Source organism: Eptesicus fuscus, chromosome 1 (genome assembly GCF_027574615.1).
Source record: "Eptesicus fuscus isolate TK198812 chromosome 1, DD_ASM_mEF_20220401, whole genome shotgun sequence".
Classification (NCBI taxonomy): Eukaryota; Metazoa; Chordata; class Mammalia; order Chiroptera; family Vespertilionidae; genus Eptesicus; species Eptesicus fuscus.
In genome coordinates this window covers 68,048,120-68,065,749 of record NC_072473.1, presented here as the reverse complement: position 1 = coordinate 68,065,749, position 17,630 = coordinate 68,048,120, and positions in this window count along the sequence as shown.

Sequence of the window (17,630 nt, the reverse complement as noted above, 5' to 3'; positions counted from 1 at the left end):
TCTAGTAAATTTAAGTGGTTTCCCTCTATAGACTTCACAATACCTGTAAGGTAAGAGTGCTTATTTTGTGTAGGGGTTTGTGCAAGACAAATTGATTCGCACTATATGTTATATATCTTTCTAAATGTATTGTATTAATTATATTATATTACATTATATTATAATAGTGTCCTGGTGCACAAAATTCATGCACTGGGGGGTGGAGTGTTCCTCAGCCCAGCCTGCACCCTCTCTAATCTGAGACCCCTCGAAGGATGTCCTACTGCCAGTTTACAGGGATCGGGCCTAAACCATCAGTCAGACATCCCTCTCACAATCTGGGACTGCTGGCTCCAGCCACTCACCTGCCTGCCTGATTGCCCCTAACCACTCTACCTGCCAGACTGCTCGGCCCCAACTGCCCCCCACCAGCCAGATCACCCCAACTGCCCCCCGTGCCAGCCTGCTCACCCCCAACTGCCCCCCCTGCGGGCCTGCTTGCTCCCACCTTCCCTCCCCACTGGCCTGCTCACGCCCAACTTGCCCCCCTGCTGGTCTGCTTACCCCCAACGGCCCCTGCTATCCCATCCTGGCCTGACCATACCCCAGCAACCCAAGGTCCCAGCCCCTCCTTTTTTTCTTTTTCTTTTTTTTTTTTCCAGCTCCTCCTTGAGCAGAGGCCAGGGCCAGCTGGAAGCAAGTATCTAGAATTTATTTATCTTCTATAATTAAAACTTTGTAGCCTTAAGCAGAGGCCAGGGCCGGCAAGGCCAGGAAGCTTGGCTTCCTCCATCTCCAGGGGCAACCCAAGCCTCCTGCTTGCTCCAGCTCATTGCCGCCTGCCATCTTGGTTGGGTTAATTTGCATACTAGTTCCTGATTGGCTGGTGGGTGTGGCTGGTGGGTGTAGCGGATTGATGGTTAATTTGCATGTTTCTCTTTTATTAGTGTAGATTACCTAATAATAGAGAAACATGTAAATTGACTGTGCCTCCACTACGCCCACAGCCAATCAGAGTGAGTATGCAAATTAACCCAACAAAGATGGCGGTTAATTTGCATACATACCTGGGTCCTGGGAACCTCCTCAGCACCCAGGTCACTCCCAGACAGCCACCTGGCGGAGGCTTTAGGCTTGGGAAGGGGCTGAGCCTACGATTGGAGGTTCGGGTGGGGGAATCCCTTGCCAAGTCTAAAGCCTGGGGCAGAGGCTTTAGGCTTGGGCAGGGGCAAGCCTGGGATCGGAGGGTAGGGGGAAAAAATCAATGGAAACATATCCTCAGGTGAGGATTAAAAGAAAAATAAAGAAATGTCATATCTTATGAAAGACACATCTTGAAAATGCTTAAAGAAAGTTGTCATTTTTTCATGGTGAAGGGACTGAAGTCCGTGATGATGAAAACACCTTGGTGGCTGTGGTGACTGGCAGTGGTTGCAGCAGCGGGGTGATGGGGCTGGTGCTTTCCCCTGATCAGCCCGGTCGCCTCCCACAAAGGGAAGCCAGACTGTGGCTTAGGTCTGCTCCCAACGGGGAGCAGGCCTAAGCCATTCGTAGGACATCCCCTGAGGGTTCCCAGTATGTGAGAGGGGGCAGGCTGGGCTGAGGGACCCCTGCCCAGTGCACAAATTTTGTGCACCAGGCCCCTAGTATTAATTATATTATACTAGAGGCCCAGCACACAATTGAAATCATGTGAGGAGGTGCCCTGCCTCCCGCTGTGCGAGGAGGCACCCCACGAGTGGCTGGGACCTGTGCCTGACCTGTGTAACACCGGCCACCACGTTGCGTCTGCTGTGGTGGGGGCAGGTGCTCCTGTGTGCTATGTCTCCGCATCAGCCCACCCCCAGGCCCAGCCTCTCAGAGTGTTCTGTCTTCACTCTGGCCCACCCCCAGCCCCAGCCTCCCTGCAGCCGCTGGGGCTGGGGGCAGCACGCAGTCCCCTCCCACCCATCTGCATGCGTAGCTCCTCCTGAGCAGTCGTGATGCAGCCTCCTCCTGAGTGGTCATGACACCCAGCTAATTAACATATTCTGTGTTTATATATATATATATATATATATATATATATATATATATAATATTAATTATATTAGAGGCCTGGTGCATGAATTCATGCACGGGTGGGGTCCAGCCAGCCCACCCCAATGGGGGTCAATTGGGCCACACTGGCTGGGGGGAGGGTCTGCATGTGGTTTACCAGCCAGCCCCACCCCCAATTGTGGTGGGGGGCCAATCGGAGGCAGGGCCGGCAAGGTGGAGGGGCCGCAGGTGGTTGATAGACTGGCCCTGCTCCCAATCAGGGTGGGGGTGCCGATAAGGTGTGGGGCTGGCAATGAGGTATGGCCTGCGGGCTGTTGGCTGGCTGGTCTTATTCCCTATCAGGCCAGGGGGAGGGGCCATGAGTGGTTGGCTGGCCAGCCCACCCCCAATTGGGGTGGGGGGAGTGGATCAGGGCAAGAGGTGTACTGACTACGAGGGGGGAGCTCCTGTGTTAAGCGGTGGTCAGGGCACATCATAGCGACTGGTCGTTCTGCTGTCGGGCTGAAACAGGCTCTCCGACATCCCCTGAGGGGTCCTGGATTGCGAGAAGATGCAGCACAGGCTGAGGGACCCCATTGGTGCACGATTGGGGCGGGGGAGGGATATGGGAGGTTGGCCAGCTGGGGAGGGCCTGTGGGAGGGCTCCAGGGCATGTCTGGCCTGGCTCACTCAGTCCTGATCATCCGGACCCCAGGAGCAAGCTAACCTACCGGTCAGAGCTTCTGCTCCCTGGTTGTCAGTGAACCTCATAGTATCTGGCCGACCGGTAGACTGTCTGCCTCCTGGTGGGTGGTCAGTGCACATCATAGTGAGCAGTTGAGTGGCCTTAGCATATCATTAGTATACTAGAGGCCCGGTGCACAAAATTCGTGCACCGAGGGGGGTTGTCCCTCAGCCCAGCCTGTACCCTCTCCAATCTGGGACCCCTCGAGGGGTGTCCGACTGCCCATTTAGGCCCAATCCCACTGGGCCTAAACGGGCAGTCAGACATCCCTCTCACAATCCAGGACTACTGGCTCCCAACTGCTTGCCTGCCTGCCTTCCTGATTGCCCCTAACTGCTTCTGCCTGCCAGCCTGATCACCCCCTAACCATTCCACTGCCAGCCTGTTTGCCCCCAACTTCCCTCCTCTGCCGGCCTGGTCACCCCTAACTGCCCTCTCCTGCAGGGTTGATCACCTCCAACTGCCCTCCCTTGCAGGCCTGGTCCTTCTCAACTGCCCTCCCTTGCAGGCCAAGTGCCTCCCAACTGCCCTCTCCTGCTGGCCATCTTGTAGTGGCCATCTTGTGTCCACATGGGGGCAGGATCTTTGACCACATGGGGGCAGCTATATTGTGTGTTGCAGTGATGATCAATCTGCATATTACTCTTTTATTAGATAGGATAGAGGCTTGGTACAGGGGTGGGGGCCAGCTGGTTTGCCCTGAAGGGTGTCCTTGATCAGGGTGGGGTTCCCTTGGGGCATAGGGCGGCCTGAGCGAGGGGTCTGTGGTGGTTTGCAGGCCGGCCACGCCCCCTGGCAACCCAAGCGGAGGGCCTGGTATCTGGAATTTATTTCCCTTCTACAATTGAAACTTTGTAGCCTGGAACAGAGCCAAGCCTGGGGCTCCCTCCACGGCCAGGAGCCATTTCTGTTGGGGTTATAATTGAAACTTTGTAGCCTTAAGCAGGTGGGCCCGGCCAGGGTGTGTGGAAAGCTTTGCTTCCCCTATTGCCAGGGGCAATGCTGGCCTGCTCTCTCAAGCTCCATTCTGCCACCATTTCTGTTTGAATTTGTTTACCTTCTATAATTGAAACTTTGTAGCTTGAGTGGAGGCTTAGGCCTGGCAAGGGCAGGCAGAAAGCTTGGCTTCCTCTGTTACCTAAGAAACCTTGCTCTCTGTGGCTGTAGCCATCTTGGTTGTGTTAATTTGCATACTCACTCTGATTAGATGGTGGGCGTGGCTTGTGGGTTTGTCAGAGGTATGGTCAATTTGCATATTTGTCTATTATTAGGTAGGATTACACTTTGATTGGTTGAACGGCAGACTGGATGACTGGACACAGCATACTAGGCTTTTTTTATATAGGATTATTTCAATTTTTAATTAAATGAATCAATCTCCATATTTTTGTGTCAAAATATATACAGTTGGAGCTTATTCTCATTAAAATCTATATGTCTGTTTATCATTATTTTATTTTTATTTGTGTACATAAGTATATTGAACAATGTTCACCACATATTACCATGGTTTATATATGACAGAGGCCAGATGCACAAATTCCATGCATGAGTAGGGTCCCTCGGCCTGGCCCAAGATCAGGGCCAATCTGCGGGGTGATCAGCAGAGCAATCAGGGGGCCCCACTGGCACCTGCTTTGTCTGGCCTGCCGCTGCCTGCTCACTGTCCCTGCCCCTGCTGTCGCCACTGGTCAGGGCCTGTGGGCTGGGGGCAGCTCCTGCATTGGGTGTCTCCCCCCTGGTGGTCAGTGTATGTCATAGCGACTGGTTGTTCTGCTGGTCATTCTGCTGGTCATTCCGCTGTTTGGTTGATTTACATATTAGGCTTTTATTATATAGGATAAGATCTATGTTTTTACATTTTTTATATATTTGTTGATTTGATATTCCTTGATTTTTTATAATGAGCATTGTTTTAATTAAAAATATGGCTGATGTGGTACCACTAAAAGTGTAAAAAAATAAATAATAAGTTTTATATATTTAAAGAAAAATTGTAACAATGTATATGACTAAAAAAGTGTGATATCCTTAAAGAATTTCTTGGGAACCCTAGCTGATTTCGCTCAGTGGGTAGGAGTCAGCCTGTGGATGGAAGGGTCCTGTTTTGTTTGTTTGTTTGTTTGTTTGTTTGTTTGTTTTTTCCAGTTATTTGAAATTTTATAACAGGGAAAACAAATCTATGGGAGCAACAAAATTAAAACAGTTATCTCTTGTAAGGCAAGGTGATTATCAAGGAAGGGGCTTCTAGGATGATGGGAATGATCTATATCTTGATAGGGGTTTGAGTTACAGATGTATATTGCATTTGAATACAAGAGGCAATGTACACTTAAAGTTGTGCATTTTGTTTTATGTAAGTTTAACAAAAATATGTAAATCAAATATTGAGCTCTGGTTAATGGTATGCATGCTGAAATATTTATAAGTGAAGTGTACAGACAGTTTCTCTGAAATGCACCAAAAATAATATGGAAGCAAGTATAGTAAAACATTAATAATAGAATCCAGGTGGTGAGTATATTGGTATTCACTGCAAAATTCTTCAAACTTCACTGTATGCTTGAAAATGTTCAAGATAAAATGTTGGGAAGAAAAGAGAAAGGAGCAAGCTGGATACGTATTTCCCACACAAAGCATGATTAACCATGTTAAAGTATACAATTAGTGGCATTTAGTGCATTCACAATGTTGTGCAATCACCACCTCTCTCTAGTTTAAAATTTTCACCACTATTAGGATTTTGATAGGGGTTACATTAAATCTGTAAATTTAGTTGGGTAGTATTGTCATCTTAACAAAATTAAGTCTTCCCATCCATGAACACAAATGTCTTTGCATTTATTTAGGTATCCTTTAATTTCTTTTTTTTAATAATGAAAAAGACTTTATTCAGTATTTTTTAATATTCTCAGAGACCTTGCCACAAAGGTCTTCTTTAATACCTCTCAGCAGTATTTTATAGTGTTTGTTTTTTTTTTAATCCTCACCTGAGGATATGTATTTACTGATTTTAAAGACAGAGAGAGGAAGGGAAATGGAGAGAGAGAAGGGGCTCCTGGTTTTGCTTCTGGGCAAAAGTTCCACCTTAGCCAAGGCCCTGGTCAGGGCATGTGCAGGAGGCAATCAATCAATGTGTTGTTCTCACATCAATATTTCTCTCTGGTTTTCCCTCTCTTTTATACTCTCTCTAAATAGCAATGGAAAACTATCCTTGGGTGAGGATTAAAAAAAAAAAAAAGAATTTTTGGAGACTGGTGAGAAAAGGTCAATAAAATCTACAGAAAAGGCAAAAGAAAAGGGGGAAATGTATATAATCCATATAAAAAATTCTCAGTCCCTACCTGGTTTGGCTCAGTGGATAGAGCTCCGGCCTGCAGAGTGAAGGGTCCCGGGTTCTATTCCAGTCAAGTGCACATGACTGTGTTGCAGGCTCAATTCTCAGAAAAGGTAGTGTAGGAGTCCACCTATCAATGATTCTCATCATTGATGTTTCTATTCTCATCATTGATGTTTCTCTCTCTCCCTCACCCTTCCTCTCTCTGAAATCAATAAAAATATATAAAAACAAATTATGAATGGCTCTGTTTTTTTGTAAATATTAACATTATGATATATGATTTTTTTATCATTCAGATAGCTAAAATTTTAAAAGATCAATAATATCTGGTGCTAATGGATATTCTAAAAATATACTTTATACACTATTGGTGTTATTTGTAAATTTCTACAAATATTTTATAAAGTAATCTGAAAATATTTTTTTAATTTAAAATATACATGAAGAGCATTGAAAATCACATAAAATTTACAAGTTAAACAAGATGAAAATTTATTGGAAGGATATTATGAATGCACAGGTTTACAAGATTTGAAATAGGAACCAAGACAGTTCCTGCACTACTTGTAGCAAGAATTTTAACATACTCATAGCAGTGACAGTTAGATTAAAGCACCATTGATGAGAATATTAAAAAGAAAGCAATTAATATTTCTTCAATTGTATCAACTGTTAAGGTTTCATGGTCCCAGAAGAGTGTGTCCCACTTGCTGAACTTAATAATTACATGCCAATTCCTTGAGTGTATAGCGCAGTGAGAGGAATAAAGAAAGAAGTAACATTGGTTGAACAGTTACTAAATACCAGGCTCTATTTTTAGCTCTTTAATCCAACATCTTATTTGATCTAAATGATTTTAAGATAATTTATCTCTATTTTGCAAATGAGGCTAAATAATCTTTCTATGATCACAAAGCTAGTAAGCAGTGGAGCTGAGATTTGAATGCACTCTGATACCTGAGTCTTTGATGTTCCTTGAATATTTATAGTAGATATATAGGTATCACTTGGTAGAAATTGATATCCCACAAGAATCACAAAATTTAGGAAATAAAAGCATATCACCTTCCTCCAATGTATTCTAGTTATGAAAAAATAGTAGAAATAAAGTTCAAATGATAATTGCCCAAAACAGACGTTAGCAATTCTGCTTTTGAGAATCTTTATGAAGTAGATCAAATTCTAAAATGATTATCAATGACTTTCACCCTGTATAATCTCCTGTTGATTGTTGAACCTGTGGACATGATGAGACATCATTCACATTATTATTTTAAATATATGGCAAAGAAAGATTCCAGATGTGACTAAATTTACTATTGAGTTGATTTTAAGTTAATCAAATTGAAGTATTCTGGGTGGACCTGAACTAATCCTATGACACCTTTAAATCTGAGTCAGAGACAGAGGAAATCAGAGATTAAAAGTATAAAGAGGAATCAATATCCTCACTTTAAAGATGGTTGGTTACAGCCATGTAGAAAGCACTATAGTTATTATCTAGGAGAAGAGAGAAACTCCCTAGTTCAGCAATTAAACAGGCATCCCAATCCTATGACCTCAAGAAAATGGATTCCCAATAACACAAATGAGTTTGGAGTGGACACATCTATAGTGAAGCATCCAGACAAGAACACAGCCAAGTAACACATTGATTTCAGTTTTGCGAGATCTTGTGCAGAGAACCAAGCAACACCGTGTTGCACTTACAGAGGTGTGAACTAATAATAAATGGACCTTGTTTTAAATTTCTAAATTTGTGATAATTTGTCCATCCATGCTGTCTCAAAGGGTAAGATTTCCTTTCTTTTTATGGCCAATAGTATTCCATTGTATAATGTACCACAGTTTTGTTTGTTTATTTGTTTGTATTTTTGTTGTGTTGTGTGTTTTTTTAATCCACACATCTACTGATGGACACTTGGGCTGCTCCCAAATCTTGGCTTTTCTAAATAACATTTCAATGAACATAGGGTTGCATATATTCATTTGAATTAGTGTTTCAGGTTTCTACAGATACATTCCCAGAAGTAGAATTGTTGGGTGATAAGGCAATTCCATTTTAAATCTTTTGAAGAAACTCTATACTGCTTTCCACGGTGGCCGCACCAATCTGCATTCCTGCCAACAGTGCACAAGGATTCCCTTTTCTCCACATCCTCAGGAACACTAGTTTGTTGACTTGTGCTAAGTGAAATAAGCCAATCAGAGAAAGACAAGTACCATACGATTTCTGTCATATGTGGAATATAATGAATAAAATGTATTTACAAGCAAAATAGGGACAGACCCATAGATAGAGAGCAAGCTGACTGCTGTTTGGGGATGGGAAGGTATACTGAAGGGAGATGGAGGGATTGAGCAAAAAAGATAAAAAACTCATGTACAGGGATAACAGAGTGGTGGTTGCCAGTGGTAGGGAGGTAGAAGAGGGTAATAAGGGGTACATGGTAATATGAGAAGACTTGACTTGGGTTGGTGAACACACAGTACCATGCACGGATGATGTGTTGTGGAATTGTGCACCTGAAACCAGTATAATTTTGTCAACAAGTTTAACCCCAATAAATTCAATTAAAAGAAAAAAAAATATGATAATCTGTTATGCAGCAATTGAAATGTAATATATTTTATTACATAAATAAAAGTACCAGAGAAAACCAAGATGGTGGCATAGGTAAATGCCTGTACTTACTGCCTCCCACAACCACATCAAAATGACAACTAAAACACAGAACAACTATCATCCAGAGCCACCAGAAAGCTGGCTGAGTGGAAGTACTACAACTAGAGAGGTAAAGAAGAAAGCACAGTGAAACTGGTAGGAGGTGCGGAGGTGCAGAATGGGGTGGTCCAGCACCGAGGTGTGCTGCTATTTTTATTTGGGAGGGAGATCACCTCTGTGGAGGCCACCCAGAGGAGCGAGGGGTCCCAGACTCACATCAGACCCCCAGCTCAGGGTTCCAGAGCTGGGAAAAGAAGTCCCTATGGACAGTAAGAACTACGGATTGTAAAAACCAGTGTGGATTGGGGCTGAGTGACACACAGGCTGCTGGAGACCCAGTTGCTCCTCTTAAAAGGCCGGCACCACGAACTGAATTTACAAGCTCTCACTTCCCCTGAGCTCCAGTGTTGGGCAAGTCTCTGGGGGAACCAGACAAATACGGGGAGAAACTGGAATATCTGGAATCGGGGCATGAACTCGTGGCCGGCTTTCTTCCAGATGGAGGTGCTCACAGTGGTCATTGTTCCCATGCCAGGACCTCCCCAGTGCAGGTCTGACTGGCAGCCATTGCTGTTTGCTCCACCCTGGTGATTTCCTGAGACCTAGCCCCACCCAATTTACAATTCCACCCAAGCTGTGCACAGTGGCTTTGACATATGAATGGTCTGTCCTTTCTCAGACTAAAACTCTGTCAAACAAGCTGAAGCTGGGTCAGGGAGCCCCAAACCTATCATTAAAAGGCACCAGCACCAGCCTGCCTTGCTTCATAGCTGGGCCTCGTCTGGGCACTTCCAAACCCGATACAAAGAGGAGGAATCTGCACATCTCTCTTTAGCTCCTGCTGGATGGCCCTAGGCAGTGGCTTACTTTGCACCTCCCTGGAGACCCAAGAGCCAGTGTACCCAGTGGTCAATGTGGGACCATACTAGATTACAACTCTTCACATCCATAAGTGACACACTCAAGGGGCAGATTCAGTGAGCAACAAAGCCCCACTGAAGCAAGGCCTGATCCATAAGGGTGTCTCCTGCACAGCAGCTCTCCCACTGTAGTCGTAGTTGGTTCCCATGGCCAATTGGCCTGGAGGTCAGTTCCTCCCAGTGATTCCAAAAGAATCAAGGCTCAACTACAACAAAACTGTGCACACAGCCCACAAAGGGGTGCACCAAGAGTGTCCACCTCAGGTGACTGGGGAGGCTGAGCCACTGGGCCCTATAGGACACCTACTACACAAGGCCACTCTATCAACTCAAGGAGACTTAGCAGCTACCCAATACATAGAAACAAACACAGGGAAGCAGTCAAAATGTGGAGACAAAGAAACATGTCACAAATGAATGAAATGGAAAAAAGCAAAATACTTACTGGATATAGAGTTTAAAACCACAGTTACAAGGTTACTCAAGAATCTTCTAGAAACCTCTGAGGAGCTAAGTGAGACCTTTAAAGACCTTAGTGAGAATGCCAAAAAAAAAAAAAACAAAAATGGAGAAGGACCAGTGAGAATGCCAAAAAAAACAAAAATGGAGAAGGACCAGTCAGAAATTAAGCATACACTGACTGAAATAAAGAATAATATACAGGGATTCAATAGTAGACTAGAGGATCCCGAGAATCAAATCAATGATTTGAAATATGAGGAAGCAAAAAACCCAACTAGAAGAGCAAAAAGAAAAAAAGAATCCTATATAATAAAAGCTTAATATGCTAAGTGTCCAGTCGTCTGGTCGTCCATTCAACCAATCAAAGCGTAATATGCTAGTGATATGATAGGGCCACTCAACCACTCACTATGACGTGCACTGATCACCACGGGAAGACACTTTGACATGTAGGTTACCTTGCTGCCAGGGTCCAGCGGATCAGGACTGAACGAGATGGGCTGGACATGCCCTAGAACCCTCTCGTTGTCCCTCCCCAGCTGGCCAACCTCCTGCGTCCCTTCCCAGCCCCAATCGTGCACTGCTGGGGTCCCTTGGCCTGGACTGCACCTTCTCGCAATGTGGGACCCCTCAGGGGATGTTGGAGAGCTGGATTAGGCCTGATCCCACAGGACAGACCGAGGGACCCGACTGGTGCAGAAATTTTTGCACCAGGCCTCTAGTCCAAAAATATGAAGATAGTGTAAAGAGCATCTGGGACAACTTCAAGCGTACCAACATCAGAATTATTGGGGTTCCAGAAGAAGAGAGAGAACAAGATACTGAAAACCTATTTGAAGAAATAATGACAGAAAACTTCCCCTACATGGTGAGATAAATAGACTTGCAAGTCCAGGAAGCACAGAGAACCCCAAATAAGAGGAATCCAAAGAGGACCACACCAAGACACATCATAATTTAAATGCCAAGAGCAAAAGACAAAGAAAGAATCTTAAAAGCATCAAGAGAAAAACAGTTAGTTACCTACAAGGGAGTTCCCATAGTACTACCAGCTGATTTCTCAACAGAAACTATGCAGTCTGGATGGGAGTGGCAAGAAATACTCAAAGTGATGAATAGCAAGAACCTACAACCAAGATTACAGTACCCAGCAAAGCTATCATTTAGAACTGAAGGTCAGATAAAGAGCTTCACAGACATGAAAAAGCTAAAGGAGTTCATCACCAACAAACCAGTATTATAAGAAATGCTGAAGGGTATTCTTTAAGAAGAGGAAGAAGAAGAAAAAGGTAAAGATAAAAAATTATGAACAACAAAGTGACAACAAATACATATCTATCAACAAGTGAATCTAAAAATCAAATGAATAAAAATCTGATGAACAGAATAAACTGGTGAATGTAATAGCATCAGGGGCATGGAATTGGATCAGACTGACAATTCTTGGGGGGAGGAAGGAGGTGTGGGGAGGTGCGGGAAGATACTGGACAAAGATCTTATATGCATGTATGCAGTATCTATGGACAGACAGTGGGGTGGCGATGCCCTGGGGTGGGGTGAGAACTGGGTGGAGGGGAGCTATGGGGGGGGGGGTAAGAGGAACATCTGTAGTAATCTCAACAATAAAGATTAATTAAAGAAAAAAAAAAGTACCAGTACTATGGACATATGTTCAATATTTATTGTACTAGAAAAACCTGAAATTAACCTTTGTGCCTCTGTAAGGAAGTCACTGGAAATGTGATACATCATATTTTTTATAAAGTTTGTCAGTATTAAAATGACTAGGATTATATAGTGTTGAGCAAAGGTAGGTTTACAGTTGTTTATATGGAAAATAATAGAATAATTAATAAATGGTAACACAATAACATATTCTATGCTTCATGAACACACAATTGTAAACCAACTTTTACCCCATTCTGTGTGTGTTGACATGTAAATATATCTATTGTATAGAGTGAGAAAACTTAGTAGCAAAACTTTGTATATAAGTATATTTTACTTTTAAAAACTATATGTGTCTACTAGAGGCCCAGTACATGAATTCATGCACCAATGGGGGCCCTTGGCCTGTCCTGCAAGATTGGGCCAAAACTGGCTCTCTGATATCCCCTGAGGGGTTCCAGATTGTGATAGGGCACAAACCAGGCCTAGGGACCCCACTGATGCATGATTGGAGCTGCGGAGGGATGCAGAAGGTTGGCCAGCAGGGGAGGGACCATGGGAGAGCTCCAGGGCATGTCCAGCCCATCTTGCTCAGTCGCGATTGGCTGGACCCTGGCAGCAAGCTAACCTACCAGTTGGAATGTCTGCCCCCTGGTGGTCAGTGCAAGTCATAGTGAGCAGTTGAGCAGCCTTAGCATATCATTAGCATATTACGCTTTGATTGGTTGAATGGCCAACTGGTCAACCGGACACTGCATATTAGGCTTTTATTATATAGGATAAATATAAGCATTTAAAAACATAGAAGAACACATATTAAATATTTACATAGGTTGCATCAGAAGGGTAGGACCAGATTATTATTATCATGAGGGAATAGGAGCAGATTTTTACATTTTTTATATATCTCTGAATTTCTTGACATGTTACAATGTGTGTTACCTTTGTCATAACAATCTAATTAAAATTTAGAAATATAACATATTTTGAAAAATAACCTATACTTATAACTCAAGAGAACAGACAATTAAAAATGGAATTAATAAAGCATAATTAATAGAAATACAATTGATACAAGGAGATATTAAAATTCATACATTTCAGATTCATCAAGTAAAAAACTGAAACCTGTGTAAACCTATGCTGTATACATATTCTACAGTAACAGCTTGAAGTCTACACACCCACACACATACACATGTGTGCATATATATGCATTCATACACACTTGAAGCTATTTTTGGAAATGTTTTGAAATGTTTGATTATTTGAATCATGTATAATGCTAATTTTTAGTTTTCTTATAGTATGGTAAGATAAAAAAATCCTTCACAATATTCTACTGTTTGTAATTTTAAGTTTTCCCAGCTTTTGTGTTTGTTTTGCTTAATATTATCACTTTTTCATTATGAGCACATGCCCTTATTTACCTGGTTATTATATTTTGCCTTAAATATTGCTATGTTTAAGAGGCATTGCAACCTAGGAGTAATATTTGCATTTTCTTGACACAAGTTGGGCCATTCTTTAAATCTCTGTTTTCTAATGCATATTTTTTAGTTCCATATCATATAAAGATATACAAATTGTGTTTCATTAAATTTGGAGTTCAATCTTTAATGAACAAGTTCAAACCATTTATATTTTTTCACAATATCTATGTTAGACCTTTACATTTCTGACCTTTTTTTTGCATTTTTTTAATTTTATCTTTCCTTGAAATTACCTTTATTTTCTATTTTTTGATACATGTTTAGTAGATTTCAAAGCTCACAACCATGATTTCTCCTTTCTTGAAATCTTTATTTTAATTTATATGTAAGACAATTATAATAAACATTGAAATAATGTTATGCTTTTTTAAATAGCTTTATTGAAATATAATTCACATACCATGCAATATACTCATCTGTGGTATTTTTTCTAAGCCCTTGATTATCTGAAAATATCCTTGTGTAATTTTTTAATTAAAATTTTCTTTTTGAATTATTATAAATTCACATTTTGTAAGAAATAATATGGAGATATTCTATGTATTTTTTACTAAGATTCACTTAATGGTAACATTTTACAAAATTGTAGTACAATGGCATAACCAGGATATTGACATTGATATAAACCACCAGTCTTAATCAGATTTACCCACTTTTACTTGTACTCTGGGTATGTCTGTGTTTATGGAGGGGAGTGTTTAGTACAATCTAATTGTTTAACATGTAAACAAATATATTTACACAAAGGACAAGTTCCAAAAGAGTTCCATCACCACAAGAATGCCTCATGTTGTCTTTCTATAATCAAATGTACTTCCTTCCTACATTCCTCTAATCTCTGACAATATTTTCTTTATTTCTAAAACACTGTATTTTCAAAAATGTTATACAAATGGAATGATAGAGTATATAATATTGTTGGATTGGATTTTTTTCACTCAGAATGTCCATGGAAATTCATCCAACATGCTGTATGTATGTATCAATAGCTCATTACTTTGTAATGCTGAATAGTATTCCATGATAGGTATATCTACCACATTTGTTGAAAAAAATTCACCCATTGAAGGGCTTATGGAGTTGTTTTCAGTTTTTTTCTTATATAGATGAAGCTGTTCTAACATTCATGAACAAAACTTTTATTTATCTGGGATAAATGTACAGGTTGCAATTTCTGGGTCATAAAGTAATTGCATGATTAGCATTATAAGAAAATGCTGAACTGGGTTCTTGGGGGGTGTCTATATCATTTTACTTCATTGTCAGCAATATGAATGTTTCAGATTATCTGAATCTTGGGCAGCATTTGGTGCTGTCATTATCTTTTATTTTACCCATTCTGATAGATATGTATTTGTAGCACATCATGGTATTAATTTTCATTTTCCTAATGGGTAATATGACCATTAATTTTTTGTATTGACTTGGCTGGGACATGGTACCTAGAACTTTGGTCAAATATTATTCTTGATATCTCTGCGAAGGTTTATTATTTTTTCTTTCTTTTTTTTTAGATTAATATTTAAATAAGTATACTTTGGGGCTCGGAAGATGGTGGCTGGCAGGACGGAGTGGAGAGAGAGGAAGTGAGTGAGTGAGGGTATAAAAGGAGAGTGTGTGGTTGTGCGTGGGGTGTGTGAGAGTGAGTGAGGGAAAGTTAAATCTCGCAGGAGCAGCAGGGGTTGGCAGAAAGCCTCTCCTTGACAAGGAGAGACTACCACCGCTGCAGGCACTCCTTGGATGGCAGGACCCCAGCACCGTGGGAGCCCATGCCATATTGAGCGGAGAACGGCCTTAGGTAGAAACTCATCAACACCACCAACAAGACAGGCCTTGGAACTGCCCCACAACCCAGCACCTACTCCAGCCAATATCCTGCTACGCCAGCTGCAGACTCGCGGAACCTGGGACTTCCACCTCCAAAGACACAGCTTTCCGCAGCTGTAAGTGCAACTCCCCCTCCCCAACAGCAGAACCCCTGGTTCCCGCCTGCGCACGCAAGCAGGAACACACACTCATGTGGTCTCATCCCCAGGACACTTCACTCAAGGTTTGCACCGGAGGGTGAGATTCTGTGCAGACAGGGCCCCCGGCCCCGCAGTAGAAATTCCTTCTTCCTTCTTCCTGGAGGGTTGCAGACATTAACCCCAGCTGCACAAGCACTTGTGAGTTCTCAGCCCCAGGTCACTTTACTTTGGGTTTACAACCAAGGGTGTGAGTCTGCGCAGATGGGGGCACGCTCAGTGGAAATTCCAAACTCCCCCATCCCAGAGGGCTGCCCACATTAACCCGAGCTGCCCCCAGGGGATAGGGGCCCCTTAGTGGAAATTCTGAATTCCCTCTTCCTGGAGGTTTGCTCACATTAACCCCAGCTACTCAACCATAGTGCCAGGAGCCCTTGGAGTGCATCAGAGCTCTGCGCCCAGAGAGCGCACCTCCACAGATACTAACACACTGAGCCCAACCAACCACAGGGCGCTAGTGGGAGCCACTGTGACCTCTCCTTGGGTGTGATCTTGAACAAGCAGGGGGTGCACGCCCCTCCAGCAGTAGAAGCTTTGAATTCACTTACCATGGATACCAGCCCACAAGCACCCCAATTACCCAGCTACACTGCCAGGGCCCTTCAGAGCCCTTCAGTGTGCCTCACTGGCAAAAGTACTGAGGGTGCTCCTGTAAAACACCACTGGGAGTAAGCACCTATCCACTACAGGTGCAACAGAAAAAGCTGGGTCTGCTCACCCCAAGACTGCAGATCTCAGGGGACCACAGCCACACCTTTCAAAGACCAGGTCCCCTGAGACCCAACACCCCAACAGACGGTACCTGGGGGCCACTGTGAGTCCCTGCCCCACATGTGTGATTACAATTAAGGTTAAAGACAGCAAAAATTGAGACACTCCCACCCACAGCTGCTGACTTCTAGACGCCGCAGTTGTGCCTCTCAAGCTCACAGGCCTACATCAAGAGAACCCAAATAGCTCGAGTAGGAGCTACACTAGATTAACAAACCCAGGAAAACTGAGATTAATCCAGTAGCACCATCCCCAAAAGAACCTGGGCAGCAAAGCAACTGGATCTACAATTAAAACATTACAGGAAAGCATGGGGAGACAAAAAGGAATTCCCCAAAGGAAAGAAAAAGAGGAATCACCAGAAAGGGAGTTAAATGAACTTGAGGCTAGCAGCTTAACAGAGAAAGAATTCAGAGTATTTGTTATAAGGATGTATAAGCGGATGGATGACAAATACACATAAGTCAATGAGAACTATAAGGAGCTGAATGAAAATGTCACCAACATGAAAAGAAACCAAGAGGAGATAAAGAACGACATAGCTGCAATAAAGGACAAAATGGAAGGCCTAAGGAGTAGAGTAGAAGAGGCTGAGGACCGCATCAGCGAATTAGAAGACAAGGTAGGAAAAAAACACACAAAAACAGCAGCAACTGGAAAGAAGACTTAAAAAGCAAGAGGAGAGCCTATGGGAACTATGTGACAACACAAAATGAAACAACATTCAAATAATAGGGATAAAAGAAAGAGAGGAAGAGAAGCAAAGAATAGAAAACCTGTTTGAAGAAATATTGACAGAAAACTTCCCTGATATTGGCAAGAAAAAAAGTATCCAAGTACAAGAAGTACACAGAGTCCTAAACAAATTTAACCCCAAAAGACCGACACCAAGACACATCATAATTAAATTGACGAACACCAACGACAAAGCAAGAATCTTAAAGGCTGCAAGAGAGTGACAGAAAGTTACCTACAAGGGATCTCCTATTATAATATCAACTGATTTCTCAACAGAAACACACCAGGCCAGAAGGCAATGGAATGAAATATACAAAGTGATGCAAAACAAGGGACTGAATCCAAGAATACTATATTCAGCAAGGCTATCATTCAAAATTGAAGGTGGAATCAGAAGGTTCACAGATAAAAAAGGGCTAAGAGAGTTCATCACTACCAAGCCAGCAATGCAAGAAATGCTAAAGGGACTGCTGTAAAAAGAAGAAAGGCAAGAAGGAAAAAATAAAACACTAAGAAAAAATATGACAACAAACCGGTACTTATCAATAATAACATTAAATGTAAATGGGTTAAATTCACCAATCAAAAGACATAGGGTAGCTGAATGGATAAGAAAACATGACCCATATATTTGCTGTCTACAAGAGACCCATCTTAGAGCAAAAGATTCACACAGACTGAGAGTGAAGGGATGGAAAAACATTTTTCAGGCAAATGGAAATGAGAAAAAAGCTGGGGTTGCGATA